We start from the raw sequence: 7,114 nt of genomic DNA, 5'->3' as shown, positions 1-7,114 counted from the left end.
TATCTTACCGTTAAAAAGTTTCAATTTGCAGGATTCAACTACCTTTACACTGATCGGCCATCATTATCATGTTGTCTGTGTTTGATAAAGCGTTTTAGAGCTTAATAACTCATAATTTCAATATTTAACTATTAAATCGCGATTTAAGAAGTTATTATCCGACGATATCGAATTAATGGTCAAAAAATAACATTTTAAGTTGTTAAGCTCTAAACTTATATTATAAAATACGAGAAATATGATAATGATTGTTGATCGAAGTGAAGATAGCTAAATCCTTGCAAATTGAGACTTTTTAATGGTGAAATACATTTTTTTCATAATTTTAACATCTTCTTTTTATCTGAAAAAAAAATCACATACTAAAAATTATAAAATAATAAAACTATAAAATAATTTTATATACTTTATCTCTTTAATTTTTCTGTTAGGATGATTCTATCTCCAAATACATCAATGGATCTCTCAAATTGTCCTCCATAAAGTAGCAACAACTAATTCTCATAAAGGAAGGCCATTATTATATATATTTATATTTATGTTGCCAAATTATACATTTATATTAATGCATGCTAGAAGTTTTTTTAGATTGCCATTCTAATATACTATGAGTATAAGATATCTTATAAATTTATAATCTTAATATTCTTTTGATTTTAATAACTTATTAATATAATTAGTTACTAAGTTAGCCAATTATCTATAATAATTAATAAGATAAGGTTCAAAAAATTATTATGTATTTTGACGCTTTTGCACTTAAGGAATAAATATATTTTTTGTATCAAAATATTACCGTGTGTTTTATTTTTTTTTAACCTTTTAAGAAAATATTATGATTTTATCACTTTTCTATAATTTTGCATGGATTTAATTTCAACCATCATTACATCATAATTGTATAAGTAATATAATTTTTTATAATGCATCATAAGCTTTATAAATATGTCAAATGTTTATTTAATTTTTTAAAATTTAATTAAAATTTAAAATATATCTATTTTAATAATTTATTATAATTACAAAATGTTCAATCGAATGCTAACTTACTTAAAAGTACCTACTTTATTAAAATTTAATATTACATTAATATTCATGATATAAAAAAGAGAAAAATCATATTATGTATTTAAAAAGTGCTAAAAAATTATAATATATTTTACTACTCCGATGCAAAGAAATACTTATCCTTCAAATATAAAAATGCTAAACCACAAACTCTTAATTGGATTATTTTGGTATCAGAGCCAATTGGGTTCCGGGATTAGAAGCATATCTACATTATAAAGATTTTACATTCATTTTAGACTGCATCAGGTTTCCTATAGGCAAGTTCTGTTCATTTTATGCGCAGTAGTAAGACCCGACGGACAGGCGGTGAAAGTCGAGAGTGGTCCGTGCTTGTCTAGAAAGTTATTTTGGTTTAGGTTAAAATGAATTTAGAACCTTTTTTCTGTAGATCTTCTTCTTTCTCAAATTCTTCCGCCTCTGAATCATCGAGGTACAAGGTTCAGTAAATAGTGAAGAAATCACTATTGAAGATTTTTCAAAGCATATTGACGATTGGGAAATACCCAAAGTCCAAAAGAAACAAATTTATGAGTTTTCAAAGTTCCCTCTCTTCAAAATTGATTTTACAATCAAGATCAAGAAAGAGATATCCAAATTTCAAAACCTTTTGAAGAGATTTATCTCTTAAATCCAAAGACCCTCCAAAAGCATATGGAAAAGGATTATAAGTATATCCACATAGGTCTAGTCCAGGGTAGGTATTAAGCCCTTACCGGAGAAGGTCTAGATACTTCCATATTAGCCGTCCTTAGGGATGCTAGATTTACAAATTTCTATGATTCCTTGTTAGGAACTGTTGAGTCGAGCCTCAATAAATGACCTATTTCTTTCAATTGTTTTCCAAACATCACGATTTCTTTAAACGATAAAAATGTTTTAAAGAGCATCGTTCTTCAAATCAAAACTCACAATTACAAAATGCTTGAAGGATCTATTCCGATAGCATTAATTTTCAAAATACATTACAAAGCCATGATTTCTGCCTTTGGTTCCAAACACAAGCTTCACTCACCAAAAGGAGAAACACTGTTCCTACAAACAGATCTATCCAAATCCAACACAACTATTCCAAAGACCATTCAATGGAAAGACATTACACTTCCAGAAGAATGGATCCTTGAAGGTGCAACCCAACCTACTTCTCCAAAGCAAACAGAACCAAACACAAACCTTAAACACATAGCCCAATATCCAGATGGAAAGGTAAAGATCACATTCAACAGAAAGTCAACTTCCTCTAGATTTTCTGATGATGGTTCTTCAACCTCGACCATAGATATTGGAAGGGTATCCAAAATTCCTTCATTATCTATGCCCTTACAAAGAACCAATTCCATCTCAAACTCAACCCGGATTTTCAACATCTGATATTCCAAAAACACTCCAGAATGTTGATTACCAAAGCAACATCCCCAGACCAGTCTACACTAATCCAAAGAATGATGACAAAGATATAGAGATAACCTCTACCCCATCTTCACCATCACCATCGGCCCATTACCCAAAACCTTGGGCGAGAGATCAACATGATTTCAAAAGAGTTTGAAATTGATAAAAAAGTCTTGCATGAAGATTTCTATTCAAAGAAAAACCATCTTAAGAAACTTTGGTTTTTAAGAATTTTTAAAAGAAAAGATTGTACTCGGGAAAAATACTATCAATTTTGCATTCAAAACAAAGCCCAAATCAAATTTTTTGATTGGTTTCAAATTTACTGCAAAGAAAATGGTATCCTTTATCCCTTTAAGGATAAGTCCATTAGTCCTGTCACAGTAAGGAACAAAGCCCCTGAGTGGAAGGTAGGAGAAAACCTAACTGTCCAGTCTGAACATCCTCCCCTTAGGAAGATGACCATTCCTTATGGAGAGAGTGAGATAGAGGCTACACCTTACAAATTGGTAGGCGAAGACCTAGATAGGAATGTCAAGAACATTGTTCAGCAAAACAATTTCTCAAATACCTGTCTAAACACTATAGGAAAGCAACTGGTTAGAATAGAAAACCAGATTCAAAAGCCCCCTGTAGTGGCGACATCTCCAATCCCTAGTACTGGTCAACCAAAAGAGTCGAACCAGTCAGAAAAGCTTAAAAACCCAGTTTTTAAGCCTTATCAGCTTACAAAGCCTCCTCAATTGGGTTTCCTATTTCATCTAGGATTGGAGTTCCTTCTACTGTTGTTTGGATAGCACCTAGGATTTGGAGTTGCTGTGCTTGAGTGAGATGATAATCCCACCATCCTTTTAGCCGGAAAATCCAAATTTATCGGGAGCTCAAGAATGGCTCTATCGGAGGTACCACTTTGGGTTTTGTAGGCATTGGCTGCCATGGTCATCTGTTGGATTCCCAATCTGTTGATATTGAAGGGTTTTGGAATGGGGCTTTCAAGCTCTGAATCGTTAGACTCATCGCTTTGGGCTTGTCCTATAGCACTGATATTCCTACTACTTTGAGGAGTATCTGGTACTAGGTTTTTGGACGACTCAGAGGTTGCTAATCTACTTAAATTGCTCGATCGCTTTGGCAAACTCAGTTTGCTTTTGGAAATGGTCTTGGCTCGGCTTTGTAAGCTGATAAGGCTTAAAAACTGGGTTTTTAGGCTTTTCTGACTGGTTCGACTCTTTTGGTTGACCAGTACTAGGGATTGGAGATGTCGCCACTACAGGGGGCTTTTGAATCTGGTTTTCTATTCTAACCAGTTGCTTTCCTATAGTGTTTAGACAGGGTATTTGAGAAATTGTTCACCGAACAATGTTCTTGACATTCCTATCTAGGTCTTCGCCTACCAATTTGTAAGGTGTAGCCTCTATCTCACTCTCTCCATAAGGAATGGTTATCTTCCTAAGGGAGGATGTTCGAGTGGATGATTAGGTTTTCTCCTACCTTCCACTCGGGGGCTTTGTTCACTTCGTGAGGACTAATGGACTTATCCTTAAAGGGATAAAGGATACCATTTTCTTTGCAGTAAATTTGAAACCAATCAAAAAATTTGATTTGGGCTTTGTTTTGAATGCAAAATTGATAGTATTTTTCCTGAATACTATCTTTTTCTTTTAAAAAATTCTTAAAAAACCAAAGTTTCTTAAGATGGTTTTTCTTTGAATAGAAATCTTCATGAGTCTAATTCTCACAGAAGAGATTAGAGTAAAAAAGAGTGAGTAAGAGAGAGAGAATCTTGTAACTCCTCTTGTAAGTCTATATTTTCTTCTGTTTCAAAGTTTTACAAAGTTGTATGTTTATTTAAAGCTTTCAAAGATTGTTTATATGTTTATGTTCAAAGTCTGTTATTATTATTAATAAAACAATTCAAAGTTTATCTTCTTTATCTATCTTCTTCTTCTTTCCCCATCATCAAGCGTATGCTCTGTGCTTGCCTCGTAAGAGGATCCTGCACAACAGAAACTTGCTGATTCTTTCTGTTCAAATTTATTTTCAGATCTATAAGTTTATAGGCTGGAAAACAGATTCTGCAAGAGCATTTAAAGCTCCCACAGGCTGCTTAAAGCGTGAATCTGGTAACGACGCCACGATCTTAGATCTAAATCTTCACTGCTTATTATTTCCTTCTATTTCCTAGATCTTGGATTATTTTGTTTCTAGAAAAGGAAAAACAATTTTCGAATCTTTGGCTTTGAAAATGATACCAGCAGTTGTCACTTTAAAGGGAGTTATCAAATTGATAAACGGAGTCCCTAAGATGACAGTTTGCTGAAGATCCTTTGTAAGAATAAAAACATTTTTTAAAGCAATATTATTATTAAGAATTGCGGCTTTAGTTTTACCAGCAATCTTAATTTTTGAAGAATTGGCTGAAGTCAGCCTTTCTTTGGTTTCTTGATGAAACCTTCTAGGAACCAGTTCGCAGTTGATACAATTGAGGTATGCTCCTGTATCAAACAACGCGATGGTTTCTATCTGGAAATCACCAGGGAAAACAAGCTTTATTTGAATCAAATATTTTCTTGAAGTAATTTCCTTTAAAACATTGATAAAGTTTTCAGGAACATTTTCAGAAACTTCAAGGTTTTGAAAATCATTTTCCTCATCAGAATCAGAATCACTATTCTGTTTGAGGATCAGGCTTTGAAGCAAAACAGAATCATTTTGTTGTTTTTCTTTCAACTCTTTGAGTTCTGCTTTGATGGTTTTAATCTCCTTCCGGAGTTCCCCAATGAGTAGGAAGAGGGTTTTTCAACTTCTTCCCTTTGTCCAAAATCATAGTAAGATCATAAGTATTCTTACTAGAAGAAGGAACCAGAGATTCAGTTTTTAAAATTTCTTTTAAAACCTGTTTTTGAATAAGAGGATCACTAATATGCTTTACAGCCTCAAGAAGAGCTTCTTGTTGCCTAGTGAGCATATTAATGTTCTTAGAAGAGCTCTCTGAATCTGTCTCAGAACAATCAGTTGAGGTTTTGATTTCATCAATTTGAAATTCTTCCTCACTATTTGAGAACTCTGATTCAGATGAATCAACTAGAAGAGCAGAAATCTTTTGCATAACTTCTTCTTCTATTTGAAGCTCAAGAAGTCTTTTGGAAAACTTACAATACTTCGAAGTATGGCCTTTCTTACCACATTTAAAGCATGTAATTTTTGAAAAATCTTTTTTAGAATCTTTCCTTGGAAATTTAGAATGAAATTTGGAAGAAGATGGCTTTTTATAGAAATTCTCCTTGCTTTTAGAAGGCTTTCTATATTTGGAAAATCGCTTCTTTTTGAAAGACTTTGAATAAGAATCAACTTTGCATTTCCCTTTGCAACTAGACACGGGCTCTATTGGGTTGTACTCAAACTGGTTACAGAAACTACCTAGTTCCTGCCTAGTCTTTTCATCTCCCATTTGAAATTTGTCTTTGAAGCTTAAGGTCATGACAAATCTTTAAACCTTCTTTCTGGGTTAGACTAACTAACTCACCATAAGTGTAGAAATCATAAGGGATTTGACCGCTATGGGCTTCTCTTATGGTATTCCTAACTCTTTCACCTAAAATCTTAGGTAAATCGGCTAAGAACTTTTCTTTCCAGAAAGGTTGGCTAGAATCTTCCCTAAGCATGACTCTGGTTAGGAAAGTGTCTTTGTAACTTTGAAAATTGCTAAGCTTCTTACAGGTAAGATTGCTAAGGAGCTCGGCATTTTTGTCTTTGAGCAGAGAAGGGTCTCCTATGAAATGTAGGGAAATAGTGAGGATTAGGGTTGAAACCGCATCCTCAATTGGATTTCCTATTTCATCTAGGATTGGAGTTCCTTCTACTGTTGTTTGGATAGCACCTAGGATTTGGAGTTGCTGTGCTTGAGTGAGATGATAATCCCACCATCCTTTTAACTGGCCAGAAAATCCAGCTATCAGGAGCTCAGCAATGGCTCTATCGGAGGTACCACTTTGGGTTTTGTAGGCATTGGCTGCCATGGTCATCTGTTGCAAGAGACCAAGGATGTTGTACTCAGACATTCCATCTATATTCCATTCATAGACGGAGGAGGCATTGAATCTAGACTGGGTTAGGATGTTGTTCCTATTTTCAATTCCTAGATCTGGAGCAGTACTCCTAGGAGTATTCCAGGTCAATCTAGGGGCTTGGATTCCCAATCTGTTGATATTGAAGGGTTTTGGAATGGGGCTTTCAAGCTCTGAATCGTTAGACTCATCGCTTTGGGCTTGTCCTATAGCACTGATATTCCTACTACTTTGAGGAGTATCTGGTACTAGGTTTTTAGACGACTCAGAGGTTGCTAATCTACTTAGCTGTTCTCTGACTACTTTGGCAAACTCAGTTTGCTTTTGGAAATGGTCTTGGCTCAGCTTTGTAAGCTGATAAGGCTTAAAAACTGGGTTTTTAAGCTTTTCTGACTGGTTCGACTCTTTTGGTTGACCAGTACTAGGGATTGGAGATGTCGCCACTACAGGGGGCTTTTGAATCTGGTTTTCTATTCTAACCAGTTGCTTTCCTATAGTGTTTAGACAGGTATTCGAGAAATTGTTCTGCTGAACAATGTTCTTGACATTCCTATCTAGGTCTTCGCCTACCAATTTGTAAGGTGTAG

This window comes from Ricinus communis, chromosome 3, assembly GCF_019578655.1.
Source record: "Ricinus communis isolate WT05 ecotype wild-type chromosome 3, ASM1957865v1, whole genome shotgun sequence".
NCBI classification, from domain to species: Eukaryota; Viridiplantae; Streptophyta; class Magnoliopsida; order Malpighiales; family Euphorbiaceae; genus Ricinus; species Ricinus communis.
Note: the sequence above shows the minus strand (reverse complement) of the source record.